Below are 19,867 nucleotides of genomic sequence, written 5' to 3'. Positions count from 1 at the left end.
CTTACTGACTCTTCAAGCATTTCAATAGCTTCTTAGAAGCTTTAAGAGAATAGCTTTTATATCATCAGTCCCCCATTAAATGATTCTGATTCTGGAAATGGCATGACAGGCTTTTCCCAGAAATTTTTGGTGACTATTTTGAGAGTTGGAATTGTTTTCTTTGGGAAAATATGAGTTTGTGACTCAACGGAGTTATTAAAATAGAACAATTTTGTTTGGTTTGGTTTGGTTTGGTTTGGTTTGATTTAGGCAATGGCCCACACACATACATATACACTCATTATGCATACTCACACACATCATGGCTCCGATTTCCATATCTAATGAGGATTCAATAAAGGAAAATTAGCTTCATATATGGATTTTATTTACTGGTTAGCTTTTCTCCATATCAAGAATTTTTTTCTAGAAATACTCAAAATATTGTTAATTGCTTTAAGACATTTGCCTAAGAATTACATAAAGCTAATAACTATATATCTGTGACATGTAATGGTCCACTTTTTTTTAAAAAAATTACATCAGTATTTTTCATTCTCTAGCATTCTAACACATTGCACATGCTCTCTAATTCCTCACAATCTTACACATTCCCCCCTGAGTGTATCTGCAAGGGTCTTTCGTGTGACAGGTAAGAAATTTATCCTCATCCAAAGGCATTAACTTATTTGAAGTAGAAGAATTATCTCAAGTTTCCTTAGAATTAAAAAAAAATATTCAAGATTTGAATCAACTTTCAAGATCAACCATCATGTATGACATTTGGAGTCCTTCTCACAGGAAAATATGGGATTTATGGCTGAGCCACTTCCATTCATGAACTCAAAAAATGGTCCTAAGGGATCAAAAATCCATCACTAGGACCACCCAACCTGTGGCATTTTTGTTATCTAAAGGTCTAGTTCAAATAAAGCTATACATTTTCATGAATGCCTTTTTTATATTTGAGGCCAAAAGTTATTTTCAACCATGTATCTCAAAAATAAAATAATTATTTTTCAATCTGGTTTCTGAAAACATGATTTTAATTTCACAATTTTTTCTTCCCTCCTTTTCTATATACATTCCATTCTTCCTATCTGTTCTTTCTAGATTTCTGTTTTAGCATTTTCAACTGAGTACAAAATTTTCTCTGTAGTTTACACTAACATGCTATCACTTCAGATATTTTTCTGTTTATTAATATTAACACTATAACATGCTTATATAATTTATATTATTATATATTATATATAATAACTAATTTTCACAGTATCTCTAGGAATAATGAGTTCTTATAATCATTATATATTACTGACACAACTAAAGAAGAGAAATTTAAAAAATTGAATAGAATTATCTGTGACCTATAATACAAATATATCTTCATAATAAACCAGAAGATAAGGTTACAATTAAAATTTTCAGACTCCCTAACATGGCACAGCCAGCACACCTTCTGTCTATCATGAGCTTGCCATACTAGATCAGGACCCAACAGCACACATGTCCCAGCTCTGTCAATACCTCATGCAAATAGTTGCCTCGACTTTATGGAAATATCAATGTGGTACACCCTGTGTTGAATGGACATGGGAGAAAGGCCATATGGTACCTGAAAGTAGACTTGTAGGCTTTTAGTGATGGCATTTTGAGGTCATCTTTAGATAGAAAAATGTACTTTTTATATATGGAAAAATTGCTTTAAAAGCGACTATATTTCCTATGGGGCACCTAGATGGTTCAGTCAGTTAAGTGTCTGACTCTTGATTTTTGTTCAGATCATGATCTCAGGGTTCTGGGATCAAGCTATGAGTCAGGTTCTATACTCAGTGGGGAATATGCTAGAGATTCTTTCTCTCTCTCCCTCTCTGCCCCCTCCCTGCCTTATGCTCTTTCTCCTTAAAATAAAAAGTACCTATATTTCCTAAATCTGAAGATGTGTCTTCTTAAAGACAAAGGTCTTTAAAACACTGAGTGTTTATTGCTCATAGCATAGCAACGTAACGAACTTCAGAAAATATTTCGGTAACACCTACTCTGATTAAGAGCAAGTCTTCTGAAAAATAAGGCTTTATGAAGTTTGTCATTTCAGAGCTGAATTTTAATAGAATATAAAAGTATAAATTCTTACACTTTATTCAAACAAAACCTTTGAAATTACTCTTGGATTCAAAATACTTTCATGGGAAAAAATAATCTGTGATAAAATTTGTCAGTTAGGGCACATGTGTTACCACTTTTTAACAAATCCACAAGGGCTTTGTGGAGAGGAAATGGCAATAAAAGTCAAAGGTTTTGGCATTTACACCAGAAAACATTGTCTCTTCTCTTACTTTACAAGGAGGGGCATAAAACTGCTCTAAGTGTTTGATAAACACTTGAGGTCTCACTGGGTAGAAGCCAAGTATTCAGATATTTAATAAAACTGATTCCTTAATCAGGATTGAACTCTGTGGATGGGGAATTGGAATTGGTTCCTTCCCCTTTGCTTTCTCAGTCACGCCTTTGTTATCTTTCACTCAAGGTTAGCTTTTCCTGGAGTGATAGGAGTGTTTGGGAGAAGATGTCATACCTCAGCACTACACTTGGCATGCACATTTACGAATGATGCAGAACACACAGATAAGAGTACAACTGTCTACAGGTAGGATAATCTTATCCTGTATATCCAGGATAATCTACCTGCATCCCAAAAGCTCAGCTTCACCAGTTTCCCATCTATATAACATTGGGAGGATTGTTGGCCAAGACAGCAGGAGTAGGTTTTCTAGGAGCTACATCAGTTGTACAGCTCATCAGCAGATGACGTTTACCTGTAGCTCAGTCTTGTGACTTCCGCTGTAATGGTCTCCATCACTGGGCATGGATGGCTGCATTTACCATCTACACCACATAGATGTAAGCTGACTGGAAATCAAAGCCCATCCACAGCCACCATCCAAACTTGGAGAAAAACAGAAAAATAGCTGTGAACACTAAGGCATTTAAAAAACATAACTACTGCTTAAAAAATTAGAAGCTTAGTTAAAACATAAAGAGATATTAATAGGTGGGTGTGGTCTTTGATAGCTCAGGATGGTGAAGCATAAACAGAAATATAAAGCATGATTCTCAGACTGTAATTTCCAAATAAGGGAGTCAGGGTGCCTGGTGATAATGCTGACTCTCAAGCTCTACCCAAAAAGATTTTGATTCAAGAGGGCCTGAGATGGACCCAGAAACTGTATTTCCATGAGCATGCTAGGTCATCCCAATGTCAGTAATTCAGATCACACTTTGAGAAATAATGAAAAACAAAATCTTTGGAGTTTGTTGATGAAAAATGAAGTCAGCAAGTCTCATTTCCCCTAGCTTATTTCAACAACTGTCTCATCTTATACATAATCTGCATTTTGGTATTTCTTCTGCATGTGCTGGGTGGGTATTCTGTGGAGATGGAAAAGAGCTGGCATCAGATAAACATGCCCATGTTCTTTCTAATTCTTGGATTCTGTTGGAGGTGCTGATGTGGTCTGGTTTCCGGGCCTCTGTGAAGTGTGACCAGTGCAGTCTGCCTTGCTAAGCCCCACTTCTTTGTCCCTCACCCTGTGCACTGCTTCAAGATATATAGGCTCCAGGGCACGTGGGTGGCTCAGTGGGTTAAGCCTCTGCCTTCGGCTCAGGTCATGATCTCAGGGTCCTGGGATCGAGTCCCGCATCAGGCTCTCTGCTCAGCAGGGAGCCTGCTTCCCCCTCTCTCTCTCTGCCTGCCTCCATCTACTTGTGATTTCTCTCTGTCAAATAAATAAATAAAATATTAAAAAAAAAAGATATATAGGCTCCTATTATAGAGAGCTGGTTGTATGTCTTGGTGCTATTAAAACATCCAGAAGAGTTTCCTCTGACCCAGGCTAAACTGATATCTATAATTGATATGCACTCTTGTCTTTTTAGTTATTTTCCAGATATTCTGAAAGTGGATATTGAGTTTATCTTTGAAACAAAAACAAAAACAACAACAACAACAAAATAAATTAAGGTGAATATAACTTGCCAGGCACTTGTATTTTCAATTCTATTTTTGTTATTTTTAAATATTATTACACTAATGAAAATCAAATATCATCCACAGAATAAATACTTTGTGAAATATGTTTATGTTTTTCTAGTGACCTAACATAGTTTTTTACAAAAAAGAAAAAAAAAATAGAAAAGTAATATTGCAAGTGCTCAAGGATTAGAACATATTTCTATCATAAAGTTGTAACTTTAATTTGCAAAAATAGCTCCAAGGAACACCTCCCAAAGTAATGTTTTCTCAGCATATGGCCTCTTGGATTCTTAATGCAACTACACTGGAACATTAAAAATTTTCACTATGTCTTTTTTCCAATTAATATATATGGTGAGGTGCAAAATTTTGAACTTAGACCCTTCCTTTACACTATATAAAATAATTCACTCAAAATGGTTGTAAGAGTTAATACTATAAAACTCTTCTTATTCAATTTTTTATTTTTTCCTGTTTCCATTTTAACCTTTTTAAAACTATTTCATCGCATTAATGCCTTTCTAAAATTTTTTTTTAAATTTTCATTGTTATAGTAATATTCTATCCATTGTATTTAACCTTTTTCTTTGTATACATATAATTTTTTCTTTCTTTAAAATTTTGGGAGACATTTTCTTCTAACAGATCAAAATATATCCGAAATCTAGAGCATGCCTTGTTCTAGTCTCCAACCTGATCACATTTGTTTCCCGTTTTATTTCTTTTTTCAACCAATTTCTTATCTTATCAATTCCTTTTTTAGAATCTTTTCTTAAAATTTTCATATTTACACTCATATTCCATCCCTTCCTCATGCTTATCCTTATTTTTGTTTATATATAAGTTTTTCTTTCTTTAAAATTTTGGGAGGCAGTTCCTTCTAACAAACCAAAATACACCCAAAATCAAGTGTGTGGCTCTGTTCTATATATATATCTATTTTTTTTCTCTCCTTTCTTTTTCTACCAGTTTCAGGTCTCTTCCAAATTCATTAGTGTACATTTTTTCTGGGGTCATTGGTACCCTTCTAATATTTTGTTTTCTCATTCATCTATTCTTATCAGGATAAAATGACAAGGCAAAACCTGACCTTAAAAAAAAAAAAAAAAAAACAGAAAAAAAGAAAAAGGAGGCAGTACCAATGACTAGGGACCTAATCACTATGGACATTACTAAGATGTCAGAACTAGAGTTCAGAATGGGCTCAAAAAAAAAAAAAAAAGGAAGATATTAGAGAATCCCTTTCTGAAGAAATAAAATCCATTTTGGAGAAATAAAAGAACTAAAATCTAACCAAATTAAAATTTAAAATGCTATTAATAAAGTGTAATAAAAAAATGGAGGCTCTTACTGCTAGGATAAATGATGCAGAAGAGAGAAATAGTAATGTAGAAGACCAAATTATGGTGAATAAAGAGGCTGAGAAAAAAAGAGATAAACAACTACTGGACCATGAAGGGAGAAATAGATAAGTGATACAATAAGCTGAAACAATATTAGAATAATAGCGATCCTGGAAGAAGAAGAAAGAGAGAGGGGCAGAAGGTATATTGGAGTAAATTATAGCACAGAATTTCCCTAGTTTGGCAAAGGGCACAAGCATCAAAATATAGGAGGCACAGAGAATCCCTCACATAATCAATAAAAATAGGACAACACTCTGTCATCTAATAGTAAAACTTACAAGTCTTAGTGACAAAGAGAAAATCCTGAAAGCAGCTTGAGGGAAAAGAGGTCTGTAATATACAAGGTTGAATTATTAGATTGGAGCAGACCTATCCACAGAGACCTGGCAGCCCAGAAAGGACTGGCATGATACTGTCAGAGCACTAAATGAGAAAAATATGCAGCCAAGAATACTATATCCAGCTAGGCTGTCATCGAAAAAAAAGAAATAAAAAGCTTCCAGGACAAACAAAAACTAAAATTTGCAAACACCAAGCTAACCCTACAGGAAATATTGAAAGCAGTCCTCTAATCAAAGAGAGAGCCTAAAAGTAACAGACCAGAAAGGAACAGAAATAATACACAGTAACAATCAGCTTACAGGCACTAAACAGCACTAAATTCACATCTCTCAATAGTTACCCTGAATGTAAATGGGCTAAATGCCTCAATCAAAACAGGCAGGGTGTGAGAATGGATTACAAAAACAAGACCTATCAATATGCTATCTGAAAGAAACTCATTTTAGACCCAAAGACACCCAGATATAAAGTGAGGAGTGGAAATAAATTTACTATGCTAATGGATGTCAAAAGGAAGCTGGGGTGGTAATCCTTATATCAGATAAGTTAGATTTTAAGCCAGAGACTATAATAAGAGATGAGGATGTACACTGTATCATACTTAAAGGGTCTCTCCAATAAGAATATCTAACAATGTTAAATATCTATGCCTCTAACATGGGAGCAGCCAACTACATAAACCAATTAATAACAAAATCAAAGAAACACATCAACAATAATACAATGATAGTAGCGGACTTTAACACTCCCCTCACTGAAATGGACAGATCATCTAAGCAAAAGATCAAGAGGGAAATAAGGCATTAAATAACACACTGGACCAGATGGACATCAAAGATATATTTAGAACATTCCATCCCAAAGCAACAGAACACACATTCTTCTCTAGTGCGCATGGAACATTCTCCAGAATAGATCACATCCTGGGTCACAAATCAGGACTCAACCAGTACCAAAAGATTGGGATCATTCCCTGAAAATTTTCAAACCACAATGCTTTGAAACTAGAACACAACCAGAAGAGGAAAATTGGAAAGTACCCAAATACATGGAGGCTCAAATATAAAGAACATCCTACTAAAGAATGCATGGGTCAATGAGGAAATTAAAGAAGAATTTAAAAAAAAATCACAGAAACAAATGAGAATGAAAACACAATTGTTCAAAATCTTTGGGACACAGCAGAGGTGGTTCTGAGAGGAAAGTGTATGAATGAAAGAGGACAGATGACAACCAACACCAAAGAAATATAGACAATTGGGGCGCCTGGGTGGCTCTGTGGGTTAAAGCCTCTGCTTTCGGCTCAAGTCATGATCCCAGGGTCCTGGGATCGAGCCCTGCATCAGGCTCTCTGCTCGGCAGGGAGCCTGCTTCCTCCTTTCTCTCTGCCTGCCTTTCTGCCAACTTGTGATCTCTCTCTGTCAAATAAATAAATAAAATCTTAAAAAAAAAAAAGAAATACAGACAATTATAAGAACATATTATGAGCAACTATACACCACCAAATTTGACAATCTGGAAGAAATGGATGCATTCCTAGAGACACGTAAACTACCATGACTAAACCAGGAAGAAATGGAAAACCTGAACAGACCCATAAAGTAAGGAGATTGAAGCAATCATCAAAAATCTCCTGATAAACAAGAGCCCAGGGCCAGATAGCTCCCAGGGGAATTATACCAAACATTTAAAAAAGAATTAATACCTATTCTTCTGAAATTGTTCCAAAAACTTAAAATGGAAGGAAAACTTCCAAACTCATTTTGTGAGGCCAGCATTATCTGGATCCCAAAACCAGACAAAGACCCCATCAAAAAGAAGAATTACAGATCAGTATTCTTTTTGAACATAGATGCAAAAAGTCTCACCAAAATACTAGCCAATAGGATCCAACAGTACATTAAAAGGATTATGCACCACACTCAAGTGGGATTTATTCCTGGACTGCAAGGTTGGTTCAACATCCGCAAATCAATCAATGTGATACAATACATTAATAAAACAAAGACAAGAACCATATGATATTCTCAATAGATGCTAAAATAGCATTTGACAAAGTACAACATCCTTTCTTGATCAAAACTCTTCAAAGTACAGGGATAGAGGATACATACCTCAATATCATCAAAGCCATCTATGAAAAACTCACAGCAAATATCATTCTCAATGGGGAAAAACTGAGAGCTTTTCCGCTAAGGTCAGGAACACGGCAGGGATGTCCACTCTCACCACTGCTATTCAACATAGTACTAGAAGTCCTAGCCTCAGCAATCAGACAACAAAAAGAAATTAAAGGCATCCAAATTGGCAAAGAAGAAGTCAAACTCTCACTCTTTACAGATGATATGATACTTTATTTGGAAAACCCAAAGACTCCACTCCAAAACTGCTAGAACTCATACAGGAATTCAATAAAATGTCAGGATATAAAATAAATGAACAGAAATCAGTTGCATTTCTATATACCAAAAGCAAGACAGAAGAAAGAGTCAAAAATTAAGGAGTGGATTCCATTTACAATTGCACCCAAAACTATAAGATACCTAGGAATAAACTTAACCAAAGAGGCAAAGAATGTGTACTCAGGAAACTATAAAGTACTCAAGGAAGAAATTGAGAAAGACAAAAAGAAATGGAAAAACGTTCTATGCTCATGGATTGGAAGAACTAATATTATGAAAATATTTATGCTACCTAAAGCAATGTACACATTTAATGCAATCCCTATCAAGATCCTATCAATTTTTTTTCAAAGAAATGGAACAAATAATCCTAAAATTTATATGGAACCAGAAAAGACCTGAATAGCCAGAGGAATGCTGACAAAGAAAACCAGAGTTGGGGGCATCACTACTCCAGACTTCAAGCTCTATTACAAAGCTGTTATCATCAAGACAGTATGGTACCAGCACAAAAACAGACACATAGATCATGAAACAGAACAGAGAGCCCAGAAATAGATCCTCAACTCTAAGGACAACTAATCTTTGACAAAGCAGGAAAGAATGTCCAATGGAAAAAAGCCTCTTCAACAAATGGTGTTCAGAAAATTGGACAGCCACATGTAGAAAAATGAAACTGGACCATTTCCTTATACAAAACACAAAAATAGACTGAAAATTGATGAAAGACCTCAAATTGATAGAGGAATCCATCAAAATCCTTGAGGAGAACACAGGCAGCAACCTCTATGACCTCAGCCACTTCTTCCTAAAAACATTGCCAAAGGTAAGGGAAGCAAGGGCAAAAATGAACTATTGGGACTTCATCAAGATCAAAAGATTTTGCACAACAAAGGAAAAAAATCAACAAAACCAAAAGACAACCAACAGAATGGGAGATGACATTTGCAAATGACATATCAGATAAAGAGTTAGTATCCAAAATCTGTAAATAATTTATCAAACTCAACACCCAAAGAACAAATAATCCAATCAAGAAATGGGCAGAGGACATGAACAGACATTTCTGCAAAGAAGGCATCCAGATGGCAAACAGACATATGAAAAAGTGGTCCACATCTCTCAGCATCAGGGAAACACAAATCAAAACCACAGTGAGATACCACCTCACACCAGTCAGAATGGCTAAAATTAACAAGTCAGGAAATGACAGATGTTCACAAGGATGTGGAGAAAGGGGAACCCTCCTACTCTGTTGGTAGGAATGCAAGCTGGTTCAGGTTCCTCAAAAAGTTGAAAATAGAGCTAACTTATGACCCAGCAATTGCACTACTGGCTATTTATCCTAAGGATACAAATGTAGCGATCAGAAGGAGCATGTGCACCTGAATGTTTATAGTAGCAATTTCCCAATAGCCAAACTATGGAAAGAGCCTAGATGTCTATCAACAGATGAATGGATAAGGAAGAGGTGGTATATATATATATATACAATGGCATACTATGTAGCCATCAAAAACCCGAAATCTTGTCATTTGTAGAGATATGGATCTAGAGGATATTATGCTAAGTGAAATAAGTTAATCAGAGAAAGACAATTATCATATGATCTCTCTGAAGAATTTGAGAGGCAGGGTGGGGAATTGTGGGGAGAGGGAGGAAAAAGAATGAAACAGGATGGTACTGGGGAGGGAGAGTGACCATAAGAGACCCCTAATCTCAGGAAACAAACTGAGGGTTGTGTTGGGGTCAGGGAATAGGGTGGCTGGATTATGGACATTGGGGAGGGTATGTGCTATGGTGAGTGCTGTGAATTGTGTAAGACTCACAAATCACAGACCTGTACTCCTGAAGCAAAGAATACATTATACATTAATTTTAAAAAAATAGTAAGAACCACTACATATTCACTAGGATGAAAGAAAGAATGAGATCAAGACAGAGAAAGAAAGAAGGAAGAAAAGAGGGAGGGAGGAAAGAAAGGTAAAGGAAGATTAAAAAAAAGGGAAAGGAAACGGGAAAAAAGAGGAGAACTGTAAGTATTGATTAGATGTGGAGAAATTGATAACCAGCTGCTTTGTTGGTAGGAACATAAAATGGTGCAACTGCTGTGGGAAATTATTTGGTATTTACTCAAAATCTAAACTTAAAATTGCTCTACAAGCAAGCAGTTCTATTTCTAGATACACGACAAAAACTAATGAAAACAGGGACTTAAACATCCCTGCACATCCGGTTTATGGTGGCATTGTTCATAAACCGCCAAAGGCTAGAGGCAGGTGTATATCAGTGGATGAATGGATAGACAGTGTTTTGTTATCTGTTTTATCACCAAAAAAAAAAAAAGGAAATATGTTGCATTAACGTTCTGAATATGATTAATAAAATGTCAGAATATACATAGACATTGAGAAACAAAAAGAAAATACCATAGAAACAAAATTCATGTCCACTGACAGATGAGTAAAGAAGTTGTATACATACATAATGGGATATTATTCAGCCATAAAAGCTGAGAAAATCATGCCCTTTGTGGCAACATGGATGGGCCTTGAGGGCATTATTCAAAGTGAAATAGGACAGAAAAAGACAAAAAGTTGATGATTACACTTCCATGTAGAACAAAATAAAACAAAACAAAAATGAAAACGCAAGCTCATGAAAAACCAAGCTCATAGAAAGACATCAGACTTGTGGTTTCCAGAGGCCATGGGTAGGAGGGGGAATTGGAGGAAGTTAGTCAAAAGGTATAAACTCAAGTTATAGAATAAATTAGGTACTAGGGAGGTAAAGTATCATGGCTACTGTAGATCAGATGACTATATGGTACATAGAAAAATTGTTAAGAGAGCAAATCCCAAGAATTCTCATCACAAGGAAAAAAATTTTATCTATGTTAAGATATAGATGTTAACTAAACCTACTTAGGTAATCATTTCACAAAGTTTTTAAGTCAAACAATGTTCTGAGCACTTCATTCAGTAAGGTATGTCAATTATAACTGAATAAAACAGGGAGGAAAGAAAATGTGTCTCACCAGGAGAAGCTTGGTGACATTTTCAGTCATTGGGTGACGGGTCATGAAAGCACAAACACCATGGCTTTCATAAAGAGCCCTTGCTTTCTGCTCAGTCTTGTAAACTGAGTCACGGAAAGGATGAGCAAATTCTATTTTAACCCACTGAACCACCCAGGTGCCCCAAGGATGAGCAAATTCTAAACTGCAGAAGGGACATGAAGTTAGGAATTTTTAACTGCAGATAGGTCAGTACAAACATACATGGGCTAAGAGTTCTCCTGTACACTTGGTGGTAGGAATGCATTGATGAAACATCAACATAGCATGACAATAGCATGTCATGTTTACAACATCACATGACCGCTTGCTACATTTGCTATGCCACAGTTTACTGCGGCGTCTTTTCTAACTTCTGCTCTTTCAAATTGTTGGACATAGGTTCCCCAGTAGCAACTGTATGTGAAATATCTGATTATTATCAACACTAAGCATGCATATGTATTATTTTTAAATGATTATATTATTTGGATTTTCTACATCCTGACTCCTTTGTTTATTTGATACATTATAGACTGACATGATACTTTAAAATGTATTTTTTTAAATTATGGTGTTTTTTATGCATATATAGGATGATTTGCTATGTTGTTCAATAAGATACATAAATGAATTTCATTTATTGTTAGGAATTTTCAATATTTCTACTTAGAAATTATATCTGGCTCTCATACAAAACACATGGTTAGGCATTTTTTAAAAACTTTTTTAAATTTTTTATTTTTTATAAACATATAATATATTTTTATCCCCAGGGGTACAGGTCTGTGAATCGCCAGGTTTACACACTTCACAGCACTCACCATAGCACATACCCTCCCCAATGTCCATAACCCCACCCCCCTTCTCCCAACCCCCTTCCCCCCAGCAACCCTCAGTTTGTTTTGTGAGATTAAGAGTCACTTATGGTTTGTCTCCCTCCCAATCCCATCTTGTTTCATTTATTCTTCTCCTACCCCCTTAACCCCCCGTGTTGCATCTCCACTTCCTCATATCAGGGAGATCATATGATAGTTGTCTTTCTCTGATTGACTTATTTCGCTAAGCATGATGCCCTCTAATGGTTAGGCATTTTAAATTTTTTTTTTTTTTTTTTTTAGATTTTATTTGTTTATATCAGCAAAGAGAGAGCATGAGAGGAAGCAGACTCCCTTGCTGGGCAGGGAGCCAGACTCCAGGACTCGATCCTCAGACCCTGGGATCATGACCTTAGCTGAAGGCAGATGCTTAACCCACTGAGACACCCAGGGCCCCAGTGTTTTGAACTTTTTAAATGTAGTTATGAGACAGTACAGGGAAAGCAAGAGGGACTTACCTCCTGTGAACCCACTGGTCTGAGGCAGGGGTTAAATGTTCCCATATGTTTAAAGACAGACAACTCCTGGGAAAGTGAACAAATGAGAGATAACAGCTGGCAAGGAGTAAGGAGTAATGGTTGTCTGGGCGAAATTAGAAGGAACAGTTTAGAGTCTGCTTGCACAAGTGTTTCTATTTTCTGGGAGCACTGAAAGAATGTCGACCATGAAGAAGGGCATCCTGTGATTGTCTTGCGTCTGTTGCAAAGTAAGGACCATCAGATAATGACCCTGGGATGGAAAGATGCTCCTCCACTCCCCGCCTTTCACCCTTTGGAAAAGTGACCCTTGGAGAACAGCAGTCTCCTTTCTTGCCAGCTCCCTTCCTCACATACAAGCCATCTCTAATAACTCTGCCTGCTTCCTTTCTCTCGAATTCAGTGTTCATTTCTAACAACATTAACACTCAAGGACCTGGTCATGGGAGACTGTTAACAGTTATGCTTGATCTGAATTTTTTCATTTTATTTCAACTTTGTGTTTGTTTGTTTGTTTGTTTGTTCCCCTAAATATTTCCTTGTTTTTTGCCCTTTGTAGCACAGTTTGGATGGGCGTCCTTCCTTCCTTCCTTCCCTCTCTTCCTGCCTCCCTCTTTTCTCTCTCCCTTCCTTTCTTCCTCCCTTCTTCCTTCCTTCCTTCCTCCTTCCTTCCTTCCTTCCTTCCTTCCTTCCTTCTTTCCTTCCTTCCTTCCTTTCTTTCTTTTCATTTCTTCTTCCTTTTTTACAGTTAAAAAATTTCCTCACTTCTGCCTATTGGTGATCAAAGACTTTCTAATCTTTATAGTACTTATACCCAAAAGTCTCTTTTTCTTTATTCATAACTTAAAAATAAATCACTACCTTTTAGCATCCTCTTTCAAAGATGAAGACATTAACTTCTTTTCCACTTCTTCCAAATCTTCCTAATTGCCTTTGTTGTCAGAAATTCTTCATCATGTAGTCAATTTGGAAAGGAGGCTCAGGAAGCTTAATCCCTCAATCATCAATATTTGGAAATAACAGAAGTTTTCCTTATTATGTGAGTGAGGATATAGTACAGCCTTGGACATTGTGGGGAATAAGTCTGATTTTGTTCCTTAGGTTCTCTTTTCTTAAATCATATTTTTTCTATATATATTTTGTTTTTTAATGCATAGTGTTTTTTTTGGCTCCAGTAGCATATAAATACATATTGGTTCCTATATTTGTTCTGAAATTTATAGCTACTTTTCAATATCCAGTGTGAGATTTTCATCAATTCAGTGACTGTGTTATTTTATTTGTGCATGTTTATTTATCTCTGTCACATTTGTCATGGAGTCTGCTTCAGGAACATCAATCATTTGATTTTAGTGACATTTTTTCCTGCCCCTATCTTTATTATATTCCCTTTGAGTATGTTCAGCCAATTGATAGTCATAATATAAGCTATTTTATATCTGTTAAGACTAGAAAACTTGGATTATGATTAATCATGTTAGTAGATGATGCATAACATTCCTATAAAAATATCTATGAATTTCAGATAATTTTCCCATTTTGAATAAACTAGATATATATTGCACATCTTACATGCTATAGGCGATTTTTTGTATTATTCTTTTATTTAAGTTTTATTTTATTTTATTTTATTTTAATTTTCAGGGATCCAAAATTCATTGTTTATGCACCATAAACAATATTGCTCCATGCAATTACTCCATGCAATACATGCCCTCCTTAATACCCACCACCAGGCTCATCTAAACCCCCACTCCCCCCACCCCCGCCAAAAAAAAACCCTCAGTTTGTTTCTCAGAGTCCATGTCTCTCATGGTTTGTCTCCCCCTTCCATTTCCCATTGTATATATGGACCATATCTTCTTTATCCTTTTGTCCGTTGGAGGGCATCTTAGTACTTTCACAGTTTGGCAACTGTGGCCATGGCTACCATGAACGTTGGAGTACAGATGGCCCTTCTTTTCATTACATCTGTATCTTTGGGTTAAATACCCAGTAGTGCAATTACAGGGTCATAAGGTAGCTCTATTTTTTAATTTCAGGGTTATTTTTTTTTTTTTTCATTTATTTTCTTAAATTTTTATTTATTTTTTATTTCTTAAGGAATCTCCACACTGTTTTCCAAAGTGGCTGCACCATCTTGCATTCCCACCAACAGTGTAAGAGGGTTTCACTTTCTCTATATCCTCTCTAGCACTTGTTGTTTACTCTTATTAATTTTGGCCATTCTAACTGGTATAAGGGGATATCTCAGTGTGGTTTTGATTTGAATCTCCATGATGACTAATGATGATGAACATTTTTTCATGTGTCTGTTAGCCATTTGTATGTCTACTTTGGAGAAGTGTCTGTTCATGTCTTCTGCCCATTTTTTTTTAAATGACTTTAAATGATTTTTTTAAAGATTTTACTTATTTATTTAACAGACAGAGCTCACAAGTAGGCAGAGAGGCAGGCAGAGAGATTGGGGGGGAGAAGCAGGCTCCCCAGTGAGCAGAAAGCCCGATGCAGGGCTCAATCCCAGGACCCCGAGATCCCGACCTGAGCCAAAGGCAGCGGCTTAACCCACTGAGCCACCCAGGCGCCCCATTCTGCCCATTTTTTGACATGATTATCATTTTTGTGTGTGTTGAGTTTGAGGAGTTCTTTATAGATCTTGGATATTAGCTGTTTGTAGTGCCATTTGCAAATATCTTCTCCCATTCCATGAGTTGCCTCTTCGTTTTGTTGACTGTTTCCTTTGCTGTGCAGAAGCTTTTGATCTTGATGAAGTCCCAAAAGTTCACTTTCACTTTTGTTTCCTTTGCCTTTGGAGACATATCTTAAAAGAAGTTACTGTGGCTGATATCGAAGAGATTACTGCCTATGTTCTCCTCTAGGAGTCTGATGGATTCCTGTCTCACGTTGAGGTCTTTTATCCATTTTGAGTTTATCTTTGTGTATGGTGTAAGAGAATGGTCAAGTTTCATTCTTCTACATATAGCTGTCCAATTTTCCCAGCACCATTTATTGAAGAGACTGTCTTTTTTCCACTGTATATTTTTTCCTGCTCTGTCAAAGACTATTTGGCCATAGAGTTGAGGATCCCTATCTGGCCTCTCTACTCTGTTCCACTGGTCTTTGTGTCCTTTTGTGCCAGTACCATGCTGTCTGATATGTGATTTTGTTTCATTTTTAATTTCCTCTTTGTGATATGTATGTATATATAAAATACATATGTATGGATTCATATATACATTAATCCTAATTTTTCTTTTTTGCTTTTTCATGTTTTCACAAATTTCCTTTAAAATCTTTCTTAAGAGACTGACATCATTTTTGTGTAACTCAATTTTACATTTGTGCACTTGTAATTTAACCTGTACTTCATTAACAGATGTTTTTAAATCTTCTGATTCCTCTTATTATCTGTTGACATAATTGTTTCATTGATATATTATTTTTTTCTTTGATCTCTTGATCATCAGACTTCGTAGGAAAATGTTTGGAAATTTATTTTATTTGTTGAAATGGTTATCATGTATATTTATTTATTAGAATCTTTATTTTTTTTTAAGATTTTGTTTATTTATTTGACAGACAGAGATCACAAGTAGGCAGAGAGGCAGGCAGAGAGAGAGTGGGAAGCAGGCTCCCTGCTGAGCAGAGACCCTGTTGTGGGGTTTGATCCCAGGACCCTGCGATCTTCACCTGAGCCAAAGGCAGAGGCTTTAACCCACTGAGCCACCCAGGCGCCCCTCTAGGTTTTTTTTTTTTGTTGTTGTTGTTGTTGTTGTTGTTTTTTAACTCATTTTTGTAACAATCAATTCTGTTTTATGCAGTAAGCATTTTGGAAAGAGTTTGAGAAAATGAACTGGAGCAAAAAAGGACTTCAAAGGTAAAAGAAATTCTTCCATCTGTTTTTTTTTTTACCTGTGTCCTTTTTATTTTATTTTTAATTTTTTTAGATTTTATTTATTTATTTGACTGACAGAGATCACAAGTAGGCTGAGAGGCAGGGAAAGAAAGAGAGGACGAAGCAGATTCCCTCTGAGCAGAGACCTTGACACGGGGCTTAATCCCAGGACCCTGAGACCATGACCTGAGCCAAAAGCAGGGGCCTTAACCCACTGAGCCACCCGGGCACCTTCTTTTTATTTTTAATGTATTCTTCTGCATTTTTGGAATCCCTCCATGCTTGTACACAGCTTCTTTTGCCCCAAAGGTTTGTGTAGCTAACGACAAATTTTGGATGCCAAGTGCTTCCTGTTTTTTTTTTTTTTTTTAACATATTTATCTGACTGTGGTCAGCATAGTTAATTTTGTTCTCTCCTGTTTCCTTTTTACCTTCATGATGGTTCTGTGGGAAAAACAAACAAACAAATGAAACAAAACAACAAAATGAAGAAGTCCAAATTTTAAGGGGGAAAAAGTAAAAGGTCTCGGGGGTTGACTGTAAAGCTCTGATCATTGACATCTCTGATATGCTATGGTGTATATCTGAGTCTGTGTGGACATCTGCAATTCTTTTGTTCTACCTTGCTTTATAAGTGGCATCCTAATTTGGGTTACTCACATCACATAACCAACATGGAGAGAAACTCTCACAGCCTTAGATATATGGGTAGGTCTCTACTGACAGTTAACATCCTCCTTTATTTCAGCTTAAGGCTTACACTCACAGGTATTTATAATGTGCACGTGTGGCTGTTCATTTAATTTAAAGTATGTTAATGTTGTATAATTTTTAAGGGAGATACCAAGGAAAAATGATTTGACTTGTTCAACTGCCTTTTCTGAAAATACCTTTTTTCATGAAATGTTCACAACGAGTCGTAAATAGTAAATTCATGATGATGGTCTTTTCTCTGCTTTTCACAAAGTTTTTACTGAGGCCTTGATGCCCTTCAGGCTTGTTCATCTTTCACTCTTTTTTTTTTTTTAGATTTTTTTTTAAAAGATTTTATTTATTTATTTATTTGACAGACAGAGATCACAAGAAGGCAGAGAGGCAGGCAGAGAGAGAGGAGGAGGCAGGTTCCCTGCTGAGTAGAGAGCCCAATGCAGGGCTCGATCCCAGGACCCTGGGATCATGACCTGAGCCGAAGGCAGAGGCTTTAACCCACTGAGCCACCCAGGTGCCCCTTTCACTCGTTTTTAAGATTTGGTGTAAGGAAAAATGAATAAGTAACATCCATGTTAAATTTCAGTTTTACGTAAGTTCCTCTGTGATAGTTTAATGTTAGACTTTGGTCTCCTTGTGGACTATTTTATTTGTGGATTCTCTCAGACCTATGTGCTGAAAACATTTATATATGCTGACCCATTTAATTTTTTTTTTAAATTTTTTTATTATGTTCAGTTAACCACTGTATAGTGCATAATTAGCTTTTGAAGTAGCATTCAGTGATTCATTAGTGAAGTATAACACTCAGTGCTCATCACAACACATGCCCTCCTCAATACCCATCACCTTGTTACCCCCTAACCCCCACTCTCCTCCCCTCTGAAACCCTCAGATCATTTCCTGAGGTCCATAGTCTCTCATGGCTCATCTCTCTCTCAGATTTCTCCCCCTGTGGATTTCCCTCCCTTCCCCTATGATCCTCTGTGCTCTTGCTTATGTTCCACATATGAGTGAAACCATATAATAATTGTCTTTCTCTACTTGACTTACTTCACTTAGCATAATCCCCTCCAGTTCCATCCGTGTCAATGGTGGGAATGTGAGCCAGTACAGCCACTCTGGACAACAGCATGGGGTTTCTTCAAGATATTAAAAATAGAGCTAGCCCATGACCCAGCAATTGCACTACTGGGTATTTACACCAAAGATACAAATATAGTGAATAGAAGGGGCACTTGCACCCTAATGTTCAAAACAACAAATACCACAATAGCCAAAATGTGGAAGGAGCTGAGATGCCCTTCATCACATGAATTGATAAAGAAGATGTGGTCCAACTTTGAAAAAAAAAAAAAAAAAAAGAAGATGTGGTCCATATATACAATGATCTGTTTAATTTTTCATTCTGATGAGCTAAGTCACCAGTCAATGCACTGGTGAAATGGGATCAGTAGTGAATTAAGAAATGCAGAGAGGACTAGACAGACCTTCTTCCTCTGTCCCCAAAAGGCTGTCTAACACCTAGACACTTCATGTAAAGGAGAATGGTACTGTATTTGCATCCTCTGTTTGATTAGGACAATGACTGGAGACATTCTTGAAGGCTGGCCTGGAGCCTTGTTATAAGAAAAAAATAAGTCAACAAGAAGCTGAACCACAAACTACAAAACATTTTTTACATTTACATCTTTTCTTTAAAGTTTTTATTTTTAATTTAATTTTATTTATGTATTTTTTAGAGTGGTTTTAGATTTACAACAAAATTGAGAGTAAGTTACAGACATTTCCTATGTACACCTTGCCCCCGCATATGCACAGTCTCCTCCATTATCAACATAACTTACCCGAATGGTACAATTTTACCAAAGATAAGACAATATTGACAAATCATAATATCCAAAGCCCACATTTTCCCTTAAAGTTCACTTTTGGTGCTGTATAATCTATGTTTTTAAATTAATGTATAATGACATATTTTCATCATTCTAATATCACAACAAGTATTTTCATTGCCCTAAAAATTCTCTCAGCTCACCTTATTTATCTCCCTGACACAAACTTCTGGCAGCCACTGATTATTGTCCCCATGGTTTTCCCTTGTCCAGAATGTCATATATTGGAATCATACAGCGTGCCCTTTCCAGGTTTTGTTTGTGTTTGTTTGTTATTTTTGTTGTTGTTCTTTTATAATCAATTAACAAACTGAAGGAAATTGTGATTTGCTTTCAAGTGTGGGCAGCTATGAATAAAGCTAGTATAAACATCTGTAGGCACTGTACCATTTTGCATTCCCAACAGGAATTAATGAAAGTCCCCATTGATCCACATCCTTACCAGCAGCATATGGTGTTAACCTGTTTTAGATTCTGTTCATTCTAATAGGCGTGTCGAGGCATCTCACTCATGTTTTAATTTGCCTTTCCCTAAGGACATCTGATATAGAGTATCATTTCATAAGTTATTTGCCACCTTCATATACCTTCATTGGTAAGAGATTTATTATGGTCTCTGGCTCATTATTCAATTGGTCAAATCAGCCAACAATTTTACTGTTGAATTTTAAAAGTCCTTTGTATATTTTCAACAACTGTCTTTTATCAGACATATCTTTTATGTATATTTTCTCCCAATCAGGTTTTTCTTCTCATTCTCTTGATACTACTTTTTGCAAAGTAGAAGTCTAATTTTAA

This window comes from Neovison vison, chromosome 4 (assembly GCF_020171115.1).
Source record: "Neovison vison isolate M4711 chromosome 4, ASM_NN_V1, whole genome shotgun sequence".
In the NCBI taxonomy this organism is placed as follows: domain Eukaryota; kingdom Metazoa; phylum Chordata; class Mammalia; order Carnivora; family Mustelidae; genus Neogale; species Neogale vison.
This window is presented reverse-complemented; position numbering follows the sequence as displayed.